Source organism: Notechis scutatus, chromosome 3, assembly GCF_049901735.1.
Source record: "Notechis scutatus isolate UNSWTSFEM ecotype Mainland chromosome 3, rNotScu1.2, whole genome shotgun sequence".
In the NCBI taxonomy this organism is placed as follows: domain Eukaryota; kingdom Metazoa; phylum Chordata; class Lepidosauria; order Squamata; family Elapidae; genus Notechis; species Notechis scutatus.
In genome coordinates, this window is record NC_142011.1 from 142,847,776 (window position 1) to 142,861,356 (window position 13,581).

Consider the following 13,581-nt stretch of genomic DNA (forward strand, 5'->3'; position numbering starts at 1 on the left):
GTTAAGAAAGGCTATTTTACAAAACTGTTCTGCTATTGATTATTTGCTTCTACACCAACATTTGGCTTGTGAAAGTTTCCAGGGATTGTGTTGTTATAATCTTTCTGATGAATCATGAAACATCCAGCATCAGCTCAATATTTTACACAATTTGGCCTCAGATTTAAAAATGGATAATGTAGGAACTTGGTGGGAAGGCTTTGGGGCTTGGTTACCCACAGGTTTAATGGGAAATATTCTACACTATTTAGTTATTATTGTTGCTATTTTAATTAGTGGGTGCTGCCTTATTCAATGTCTCCCTTCTCTTTGCAACCTATGTATCACAGCTTTCCACCCCAAACCCTCTCCTATATTGCCTCAGGGTCAGGTATATGCCCTGTATAAACAACTGCAAGCGTGCTCTTCTACTAATTATTATGGGTCTCTTCCTAACTCCTCTTATGACTATGCTTTGTCGAAACAAAATAAAAAAGAGTGAGATGTAGTAGCAATTAAGATCCTGGAGATGGCACCAGCATCACACTGCGGTGTCTAATACCTATAGGGGCCTCTTTACAATGATCTCACTCTTATCTTGGGCTGGAAAGTCCCAGACTTGTAAGCAGGGGTGGGATTCTACCAGTTTGCACCTATTTGCTAGAACCGGTTGTTAACGTTCTAAGCAGTTCGGAGAACCGATTGTTATAAGAAATTACTGGCCTAATCCTGTAAGGAAGGCAGGAAGGAAACATTCTGGTGTTGCTTACAGAAACTGCCTCTCCGTTAACCCTTATTACATTCTTGACAGGTCTAGACTTGCTGTCTCAGGAAGGTCTCTGGAGTTTTTTCCCCCTCCTTTGCTGGTACTTTGCTTGTGTGGAGTGACCATTCAAAGTTACAATGGCACTGAAAAAAGTGACTTATGACCATTTTTCACACTTACGACTATTGCAGCATCCCCACAGTCATGAGAGGCCAGGCAAGGAGATGCGTGCCTCGATGTGAGTTATATTGAGTTGGCCACGCCCAGCCAATAACACGACCACCAAGCCACGTCCACCCAGTCACATGACCACCAAACCACACCCACCAACTAAGCCACACCCACCAACTAAGTCACGCCCACAGAACCAGTTGTTAAAAGGGAGTCCTTGGGCTTTTCCGCTCAACAGCTGCTTGAAAGCAGGTGAGTACCGCTTCAAATTTATAATCTTACTAGGGAGGGGAGTGGAAGCATGAGTGTACCAGGTGTGTGATTGTGGGTTTTCTCTGCGGAAACAGCGGGACCTCACCTCCTCCGTGATTGCCAGCCGCACCCTAGCCAGCTGCTAGCTCAAATACGAGCCGTGACCGGCTGGATTTGGGAACGCAAGGGGTGATCACGGAGTGTGAGTCCTTCTGAAGGACGTAAGAAAAACCGAGTGGGCTGCAAAAGGAACTGGTGTTAGGAAATAAATAAAAAGCAGAGGAAAATAGTCCCGGTGCATCCCGCAAGCAAAGCCCTGTGCATTTAGAAGGGGCCCATACCGGCTGCAGGCAAACAAAATTGGAAATAGTTTGTCTAAAAAGCAGAAAAGGTCCTTCCAGATCCCCACCTTTAAGGGAGATCTGAAAACTGACGGCTGAGTGTAGGGAGGGGCTTGTACTGGAGCTGCTAGGGGGCAGACGGTCTTCCGAGATCCCCGTTTTTTAGGGGGGGTCTTAAAACTGACGGCTGAGTTTCCCTAAAAGAAAGGGGCCCGTACTCCGTGTGTAGGGAAACCGGAGTCCTTTCCAGACCTTTTTTGTCTGAAAACTGACGGCTGTAGCCTGGCTAAACCAAAGTAATCCCCACATCAGGTAGGGAATATGGGAAGTTGTAGCTCGAGGGCAATGGAAGAGACCCCCTTGGATAAATTACTTGAGGCTTGGGACGAAAGGCAAGTGCCTGTCCTGACTGGAATGCATAAAAAAGAAGCAAAAATAATTTGCAAAAGTGAGCTTTATTGCGAGATGACACGGGTAGACAAATTTGGCCTGATAGCAGTACTTTAGATTATAAAACCCTGAAAGCACTTAGAACACGCATTAAACCCAGCCAAATACCCTATTGGTACTGCTGGGCTGAAATGGCTAGGACCAAAGACCTGACCAAGAGAAAAGATCAGGAAAAACCTGAAACCCATTCCCTGGAAGGAAAGACTGAGACACGGATTATGGCTCCCCTTTTAAGCAAACCAGTGCCAGGCAGAAATAGGGGACAATTAGAATACGTTTTTACCCACACTCCCTTCTCTGCCTCTGACTTGGTCATCTGGAAAAAGGATACCCCAGCTTTCAGGGCTGATCCTCAAACAGTAATTCAAACCCTGAAATCTATCATAGACAGCCATAATCCATCCTGGGGTGATATGACCCAGCTGCTACAAGTCTTTCTAACTAAAGATGAACTATTAAAACTATTTGAAAAAACAGACCAAATAGCTAAACTACCAACTATCCCTGGACAGGCAGCCCCAGCCCGCATCGCATGGCCAGTACATCGCCCTGACTGGGACTACAATGATACCAATCACTGGGATGAATATACAAGAGCAAAAAATAACTTACTAGAAGCTTTAGAGGAAATAGGTAAAAAGCCTTTAAACTGGTCCAAATTCCAAAAAACAACACAAAGAGAAAAGGAAAACCCTGATGCCTTTTGGGTCCGCCTGTCAGAAGCAGCTATTGCATATGCCCATCTAGACCTTAGCTGCCTGAAGGACCAAAGGATTTTAGCTTCAGCCTTCGTGGACCAGTCCACCATGGATATCAAAGAGCATTTCCACCGCTTCATCTCTAACTGGCCAACCTTAGAAATAGCAGAGTTGCGCAGGATCACTAACTTTGTCTATCATCAAAGAGACAAACTGAAAGAGGAGGAGAAAGATAGAAAGAGGAGGATAGAAAGACATGAGGACTTAAAAATGTTTGCTGTAATGCAACATGATGCCAGACAGTTGCCAGGTAAAACCCCCTATAATTCAAGGAAATGCTGGCATTGTGATAAAGCAGGCTGGTCGCAAGGCAAATGCCAGCATTGCTATAGGTGCGGACAGGAAGGACATTTCAGCAGGCAATGTAGGCAACACCTTTCCCGCAACCGGTATCACCCACCACCTAGAAACATGAAGCCAGGCAATAATCCAATCCATTACACCGAACAACAAAGCTTTAATCATCATGCACCACCCAGCGCTCCTTTTCCTCAAATAAATCATAACAATGGACCTCAATGAGAGCAAAGAAGGGAAAATGACCTGCCCCTTTCCTGACTAGAACATGAGAATGAACATGAGAACATGTGTGTGTGGGGGGGGGGGGGAAATAATCCCTGTAGAATTTACCCACAATGTAACAGTAGAACTAGGACCTTTCACAGTAGACCATTCATTCACTATTTGCCCCCAGTCCCCACTATCCCTACTAGGAAGGGATCTCCTATGTAAAATGGAAGCTACCATAACATGTGGCAAACAGGGGCTGCAATTGGAGATCCCAGGAAAAGGCACACACAAGACAATCATGCTGATAACCAGCAACGCAGGGCTTCATGAAGATTTAAAAAGCCTGCCACCCTCCTTATGGGGCTGGGATGCATCAGAAGTGGGACTACTTAAAGGAGCAACACCTGTTACTATCCAAGTGAAACATGGACCACCTCCATGCGTGCCCCAATATAAAATCCCTGCAGAGGCAATTCACCCCATAAAGGAATTAATACAAGCATACCTAAAGCAAGGAGTTCTTATTAAATGTACCTCTCCCTGCAACACCCCCATTTTTCCTGTGAAGAAATCTACAGTAGACAAAGATGGAAACCCCATCTTTAGATTTGTGCATGATTTACGGCTCATAAATAACCACGTGATACCAAGAGCCCCCAGAGTGCCGAACCCATCAACTATAATCACCGAGGTGCCAGCCTAAGCCACCTATTTTTCTGTCATAGATTTGTGCTGTGCTTTTTTTAGCATTCCGGTGGACCCAGCATCCCAATACCTATTTGCCTTTACTTGGCAAGACCAACAATATACCTGGACTTGATTGCCACAAGGCTACACTGAGTCCCCTACCCTATTCTCATAAATATTAAGGGCAGACCTCTCCTCCATTTCCCTACCACAGCAGTCCACTTTGATCCAATATGTTGATGATTTACTGCTGGCATCTCAGACCAAGCTAGCATGTAAAACAGACACCCTATACTTCCTTGAAGCCCTGGCAGAAAGAGGGCACAAAGCCTCCCCTTCCAAATTACAATATTTAAAACAAGAAATAACATATCTGGGCTACATTATTGCACCAGGAATTAGAAAATTGGCCCCTAACTGGGTAGAGACCATTTTAGCCATGAAACCACCCCAGACAAAATGACAAGTAAGAGCCTTACTGGGAGTACTGGGCTTCTGCTGCCCATAGATCCCCTCGTTTGGGGAATTAGCCCGACCATTCATTCAACTAACAGGCAAAAACATGCCTGACCCCATTGAATGGTCCAAACCTTTGGACAAAACACTTCAGACCATGAAACAAACCCTGACATCAGCCCCAGCACTCGGGCTACCTGACTACAGGAAACTTTTCACCTTATTCATCCATGAAAAATTAGTGTTGCCTCTGGCGTTCTGACACAGCCTTTTGGACACACACATCGACCAGTCGCTTACTATTCTGTAACCCTAGATCCAGTAGCTCAAGGGGCTGTCCCCTGCTTAAGAGCCGTGGCGGCTACAGTCGAACTTGTGAAATGATCTAAGGATTTAGTACTAGGACATTCACTATTGCTGAAAGTCCCCCATGAAGTTTTTGCGATTCTCTTAAAGAGCCAGACACAAGCCTTCACTCAGCAGCGTTTGGCTCAATATGAAGCTGAACTTTTTACCTCTGACCACATTACGTTTAAGAGATGTAATACTCTAAACCCAGCTACCCTGCTCCCCACAGAACAGGAGGAAGGTAATCTCCATGATTGCCTCCATTTAGTGCATGACGCTGAACTACCCCGCTCCGATTTAACAGATACCCCGCTACAAAACCCCGACATTGAACTCTTCGCAGATGGTTTCTCCTACATGCACGAGAACAAAAGAGTAACAGGAGCAGCTGTAGTCTCCCTACAAGAAATCATCTGGGCTTACCCCCTTCCCCCCTCCCACAGCGCCCAAGCAGCTGAGCCTATAGCTTTAACTAAAGCTTGCGAAGCTGCAAGGAACCGATCTACTAACATCTATACAGATTCCAAATACGCTTTTGGAGTTTGCCATGCAACAGGAGCTCTATGGAAACAACGGGGTTTTTAAACTTCAGTAGGACAACAAATGGTACATGCATCATTAGTAGCCAAACTATTAGAAGCCATCCAATTACCACAAGCGCTAGCAGTCATCCATTGTAAAGCCCACCAAACAGATGACTCTACAATAACAAAAGGAAACCAATATGCAGATGCAACAGCCAAATGGGTAGCAACCAAACCTCTACCTCACACCATCATGACACCAGCCTTAACAACGAAACCAGAACTACCATACAAACAATTTCTAGATAAAGGGGAATCTGAACAATGGGGAAAAAAAAATTCAGCAGTTTTTGAGCAAGGATTTTGGAGAGTCCCAGATGGCAGACCTATAGCCCCACGATGTCTCCTTAGGTTAATTTGCCAAAGACTACATACAAAGGGACATTGTGGCACATAAGCTATGGTAGATGCCATCAGGAGGGTATGGTATGCACCTGGAGCCTATAGTGAGGCTACAAGAATAGCCACGACAGAAGACTTCCGGTGGCAAGGCAAGGACGAACAGAGGGGCAGAAATCCGCTCGCGGTTTCAGCTAACCTCTTCTTGAGTTTGGTGCAATCTCTTGGGGTGCTCGAGTTCTGGAGAGACCCATGCCGGTGTGGGGGAACCTCGGACTGTAGTGTGGCAACCCCCCTGCAATGAAGAGGAAGCCCTCCAGAGCCCAACGATCAAGAACAGCCCCCTGTTAATGGAGGCTCCGAAGTCTGGATTGCCACCGATGCGAAAGAAAGAGTGAGTGACAGTTTGCAAGTTCGTTGGGAAAGAGAGTGGTGGTAAAAGTTAGTGGCGGAAAGGAAAATTGGAAGAGTACAGATTGACTTTAGGCTGTTATATACTGTATGAGCGTCTGTCGGGAGCCCTAAGAGAAAGCGGCTAAAAGCGAACTTGACAAGTGAAAGTGAAGGGGCTCGGCAGACAGAAGAGAGATGGAAATAACAAAGATTTAAAGAGGAATTTAGAAGACCAGCATCAGGAAGTGACTGGAAAGATTTAGTTAGTATTTGCATTTGGACAGACTCTATTAAACCGGAGCCAGAAAGCAGAACGAAGCTGATCGGGGAAGGAAAAAAAGACAGAGCGGCGCCATAGGCAGTATTTAGAATGCTGAAGTGGCTACAACAAAGTAACAGATTTAACTGACCGAACGGATACAATTTATTCAACAAACCTCTGGGAACTTGAGAATACTGCTCTATTTGAGGAGACAGTTCTTTTTCTTTCTTTGAAGGAAATCAGGACAATTGAATTTATTTTATTTATTTATTTATTTATTTATTTATTTATTTGATTTGCCAATTGTTTACAAGATAATAAGTATAAGTGTATACATAGTTGTGAATACATGAAATGGGTACATATAAGAAAAATAAAAGAAGAATAAGAGAAACAATAGGACAGGGACGGTAGGCACGTTGGTGCGCTTATGCACGCCCCCTAATTAAATACAAAGTAAAATCGGAAGCCTTTGAATGAGTGGGAACGCTGCTTAATCGTAGCTGTTACTCAGCAACTTTTCATCTCCCATTTCCGGTGTGCTTGAAGTGAAAGCTCCCAAATTGAAAAGTGAAAACTAAAAATCCTATCTCCAGAGCTTCCCTTCTTTTCTTTTTACTCTCTTCTTTGTGTATACATTTACTTAAAATATTCTCCCTTCCTTTCTATTAGTTGATGTTATGTTATGTTGAATTATGCTTTTTTTTAAATTTTCTCTCGATAAATATGCATATTTAGTAAAGAAATATTAGATTGTTAAAATATTGGATTAATTAATTTAGCTAAGTTATTAATAATAGAGATTGTTATATTTTGAATGGGAATATAGGGGAGACAGTAAGAATATTAAGTATTAGTTATTTAACAATTTTAGAGCCCTCTAGATCAATATCATAATTCATTGTGTGACTATATCTATGAATGTAACATATTTTGTAGTTAAGGTTACTTTACATTTAAGTTAAATCAGAGAAATACATATATATCTTACCAATTAGTTAAGAATATAGTTATTTAACAGATTGATAGATTTTGGTCAATTTTAGTAATAGAGCCAAGAACACTGAATGCCAATTTGGAATAATATATTTAGCATTGTACAACAACAAAAGCAAATCTTAAAGGAAATGACTTCTACAACTACCACAGCATTGAAATCTGGTAGAAAGGTTAACCCCACAATAACAACTACCTTGGCAACAACTTCACCTATGGCACAAAAAACAATAGAGGAAACACTACCAATAGAGAAGCAAACTAGCATCTTGAATGCTAACATTCAAGCAATGTTTCTAACCTTACAGGACTCATTGACAAAACTGCAAGAAACAATGACTAAAAACCACAGTGAAACAAGAGCAGATATTAATGAACTGAAGGAAGAGATGGGGAAATTAAAGGCAGAAATGAAAGCGGACATCTTCAAAGTAGAGGATAAAGTGGGAGTATTGCAGCAGGCCTTGGAGAAAAATGAAGTTATAATAAAAGAGGTAGAGAAAAGAACTGAACAAATGGAAAGGGAATTAGAAAGTGTGGATGAAGATCTAAAAAACGCAAGCAAAGAAATGGAGGACTCATTGGTCCTTCTAGAGATGGACAAGGCAGCAACTTCCTTAAGATTTCAAAATGTGGCGGAATCAAAAGAAGACCTGGAATACTTGATGGCAGAAATACTGGCCGGTCTACTGAAGAAGGACAAAGATGACATTCAAAAAGAGTTTGATGAAGTTTACCGGGTCAGTACAAATTACGCAAGACGCCACAAATGCTCTAGAGAAGTTCACATACGATTCACTAGAAGATGTGTCTGAGATATGATATATAGAATCTCTAGAGATAAAACAATAACGTATAAAGATAAAGAAATTGTGATTCTTAAACAGATACCGAGAAGAGTAAGGGAACAAAGGTGTGATTATAAGTTTCTGGCAGCTTATTTAAACCAAAAAAGAATTACATTCAAATGGCTTATTCCAGAAGGGATGCTAGTGTCGTGGAAAGAGAGGAAAATTAAAATAGACACTATGGAAAAAGCTCAGGACTTTTATGAACGGATGGTGGGCCCGCAGGAGCAAAGTAGTAGGGAGGAATTGGAAACAAATTCTCAGGAAGAATATGGTGGACATAAAAATAGAACCGGAACTGTAGGGAACCAAGAGAACACGCATTTACAACAAAAGACAGAAGGAACCACACAACACAAACGCAAGGAGAGATAGGAATTGTTACACGACAAAGAGTGAAACAGAACTAAATAAATGGGAGAAGAAGAAAAATTACTATCAATAAATATAAATGGTTTAAATTCGACGAATAAAAGAAAAAAGATATTAACTAAATTAATCAAACAAAATGCCGATATAATATGCCTACAAGAAACTCATATAAAGAAGAAAGATGAAAAATATTTAGAATGTCCGAAATTAGGAAAGTTATTTACCACACCAGCAGATGAGGGGGAAAAAAAAGGAATTGCAGTATATGTGAAAGAGGATTTGAAAGCGGAGTTAATATGGTCGGATTCGGAAGGAAGGACTCTGGGTTTGCAGATCTGGATTAATGACATTCCAATTCTTTTAGTAGTAATTTACGCCCCAAATGGAGATCAAAAAGAGTTTTTAAAACACCTATATGGAAAAATGGTTGGATTGCAAAAAAGAAACATTTGTATCATAGGAGATTTCAATTCTATTGCTGATTATCAAAAAGACCACAGTAACGGCGGAAAGAATAAAAGGGGGCAGAGAGAGCTCCCTAAGATTTGTAGGGAAATGATGAAAGAGTTAAATCTGACAGATATATGGAGAAAACTACACCCTGAAAAAAAACAATTTACATTCTATTCAAATCCCCACCAAATATGGACACGGATTGATATGGCATGGATGAATGGGGAAATAGCAAACGAGATAAAAGAAGTGGAAATTTTGCCTAATGAATGGGCAGACCACAATCCAATTCAGATAATATGGAAGGGCAGGGCAAAACCAAAGAAAAGATGGACGTTAAATACTCAATTAATAAGAGAGAAAGAATACATTAATAAATTAAAGGAGGAATTAAATTTTTTTATAAAAGAAAACGATAATGGAGAAACCACGAAACAAAATATTTGGGATACAATGAAGGCGGTAATAAGAGGTATAACAATCTCTTATAATGCCAAGAGAAATAAGGAAAAATATTCCCAACAAAACAAATTACAACAAAGAATTAAGGAACTAGAAACCCTACTACAGAATACCCCAAAAGATTCAAAACTGCAAAATCAGATAAGTATAGCTAAACACAAACTGAATTTAATTGAACAAGAGAAAATTATTATGAATTTGAATTTGACTAGACAAACCTATTTTGAACATGCCAACAAGCCAGGAAGATGGCTATCTTATAAATTAAAAAAAAAGAAAGAAAAGAGATTGATATATCAGTTAATAGACAGTAAGGGAGATATATACCAGGAAATAGAACAGAAAAAAGAAATCACTCATAAATACTTTGAAGATCTATACAAAAAAGAAGATGTCAGTGAAGATAGAATAAGGAATTATTTAGATGAAGTGAAGGATAAGGCAATTGGGGAAGAAATGGTAGAACTACTAAATAAAGATATTACTGAATCGGAATTGAAATCAGCAATAGAGAACCAGAAAAATAATAAAACCCCGGGCCCAGATGGGATTCCAGGGGAGCTGTACAAGGCAATAGCAGAACAAATTGGACCACTTATGGTGGAAGTTTTTAATGATGTTTTACTGGCAGCTAGGATGCCGGACTCATGGAGGGGGGCGTTGATTTCGCTGATCCCGAAGGAGGATACGGATCCCAGATATATAAATAATTATAGGCTGATTTCACTCTTAAACACTGATTATAAAATATTCACTTCTATTATAGCAAACAGATTAAAAAGAATGTTAAACTTGTATATACATGAAGATCAAAATGGATTTCTCCCAACTAGGCAAATAAAGAACAATCTAAGAATAGTATTAGACGTACTAGAATTTTATGAAGCCCACCCCGAGAAACAAGTAGCACTCATGTTCTTAGATGCAGAGAAGGCTTTCGATAATCTAAATTGGCAATTTTTAATTCAAAAAATTTATAATTTGAATCTGGGCACCAAATTTGAAAATATTATAACAACCATCTATGACACACAACAAGCTAATATAATAATAAATGGGGAATATACTCGCCCAATAAAGATAGAAAAAGGAGTGAGACAGGGCTGCCCACTCTCTCCCCTGCTCTTCATATTATCATTAGAGACATTACTAATGCGAATTTGGTGGAATTCAGATATAAAGGGATTAACAGTTAAGAAAGAGGAATATAAATTTCAAGCATTTGCGGATGATATGATTTTCTTTATCGAAGAACCAATAGACAGGGGACTAAAATTGATGAATGAATTAGAGAAATTTGGAGCAGTAGCAGGACTCAAAATTAATAGGAAAAAAACCAAATTAATGACTAAAAATTTAACAGAAAAACAGAATATAGAATTAGAAGAAACAATGGAAATACAAGTGACAAAGAAAGTGAAATATTTAGGAATTTGGCTAACACCACACTGTAAGACACTCAAAGAAAATAATTATGATAAATTGATACATCAGGTAAAGAAAGATTTAGAATCATGGGGTAAACTTCAAATTTCACTACTAGGTCGGATCGCTACCATTAAAATGAACACTCTCCCCAAATTTTTGTACCTATTCCAAATGATCCCAATTAAATTACACAAAAGGTTTTTTCAAGAACTCAATAAAATAACCCTTAAATTTATTTGGCAAGGAAAAAAACCCAGAATAAATGTAAAAGCAATGCAGGATATGAAGAGCAGGGGAGGGTTAGCATTTCCAAACTGGGAGTTATACCATATGGCCACCTCGTTAGTTTGGCTGAAGGATTGGGTGAACTTAACCAACAAAAGAATATTATTCCTAGAAGGCCATGATTTACAAAGGGGGTGGCATGCTTTTCTATGGGATGTAGGGAAAACCAGTCAAAAATATTTCCATAGACATTTAATTTGAGACGCACTACTAACAAATTGGAGGAAAATACAGAAAAAACATTATACAAAAGTACCAATATGGATTTCAACAATGGAGGCGATGATTCACCCAAATAATTTGGATATTACTAAAATGATTAAATACAAAGACAAGGAAATTTGAAACCGAGGCAGGAACTTCAGGAGCAAGGACAAAAAATTGATCAATGGGTTTACCTTCAGATTCAAAGTAGATACAAACAAGACAAGAAAGAATTTGGAATTAACAATAAACTTCAACAATTAGATAAAATTTTATTAGGATCAGACAAAAAAAACATAACAAAATTTTACAATTACTTATTAGAAACAGAATTAGAAGAAGAAATCGTAAAAGGAAATATGATTGCTCGGAGTAAGAACGTAGGGCGCAGCATCACATTAGCGGAATGGGAGAAAGTTTGGGGCAGAAATAATAAGATCACTAGATCGGCAGCATATAAGGAAAATCTTTATAAAATGTTTTATAGATGGCACCTCCCCGCTTCGAGGTTAGCGAAGATGCACCCTAACATGAGTCCGTATTGCTGGAAATGTAGGAAAAAAGAAGGAACCTTTTTTCATATGTGGTGGTCATGTACAGAAACCCAAAATTACTGGAAGAAAATCAAAACTTGGTTGGAAGAAATTACAAAAGAGCAGATCGAATATAAACCAGAGTCCTTCCTGTTAGGGATTTTTGACAAACAAATTTCCCAAAAAACTAAATATATAACAATACACATTCTAACAGTGGCCAGATTAGCCTTCGCTCAATATTGGAAACAACATCAAACTCCATCAGATGAAATGATTATCGAAAAAATTTCAAAATGTGCAGAAATGGATAAACTGACTTTGGTGCTAAAAAACAAAGATACTTCACTATATTATGATAGCTGGAATTGTTGGTATAATTGGATTGATCAAAGATAAATTATATATCATAAGGCATAAGAGAAAAGTATTAATCTATAATAATGATACAGCGATATATGTAAAGAACAGGTGTGTGTATATGACATAAATCAAAGGTTATGAAAAAAGATCTTGCAAACTGTAAAAATAAGAATGCTTTTAACTTTTCTTTTTTTTCTAATTTTTTCTTTCTTTTCTTTTCTTCCCTTCTTCTTTTCTTTTCTTTCGTTCATTTGTGTATGTATTGTTGGTTGGTTTTAATTGTAAAAACTAATAAATTATATTTAAAAAAAAGAAGAAATAAAGTTGATAAAAGTGTTGGAAACTTAAAAAAAAAAAAAAGAAAGAATAGCCACGACATGCCAAACCTGCCAAGCAAATAATACCACCTCCAGAAAAACAATTCATCAAGGAGGAAATCCCTGGGCGCAGAAACCATTTGAAAAGATCCAGATGGATTATATACAGCTACCTAAGGCAAATGGGTATCAATATGCTCTTGTCTGCAAGGACCAACTAACCCACTGGGTAGAGGCCTTCCCATGCCGCCAGGATACTGCCCTAGAAACAGCCAGACATCTCCTCAAGGACATTGTGCCTAGGTTTGGGTCCCCACCATTCTGGACATGGATAGGGGAAAACACTTCATAGCACAAGTCCTCACACCCAAATTCTAAGGACAGGCCATGACCTTTAGGACATAACAGGATTAACCCACCACCATTGAAATAGTAAAAGGTACAAGGCTCACTAGATTGCACAACCCCCCTGGAACATCTCAATCACAAAACCCCAGAAACCCTATCAAGATCCATCTACTCACTCAGCTATTTTGTCAGGCACCCCAGAAACATGCTCCTAGCACTGAAATTTCTGGAAATCAAACAAAGACAAACCTTCTTTCCTTATAGCCTGCCTCCATTGATTCCCCCACCCCAGCTTGAAACCGGATTGGAGTTTTCTTCCAACAATTTGGCATGCCAGATGGAACTCCCTTCTAATCCAACCACTGGACCTGGCCAGGAGAGTCACCAACCTACTGACAACAAGCCTCTTTCATCTGTGGGTAAACTCCATGGCCCTTGCCCGTGTAGTATAAGTGTAGTAAAGGGAGTTTTTGAGTCTTGCACTCAACAGCTGATCGGAAAGGAGGCGAGTACCACCAAATTCTTCTTTCCTTATCAATGCCAGCCTCCATTGATTTTTTCCCCTCCAGTTTGGAATCAGACTGGAGGTTTTTTTTCCTAGAGCAATATAAAATTGTTGTGTGTGTATGTGTGTGGTCTCCTTTTCTTGACATATTTTCTGCTTAGTTTTGCACTT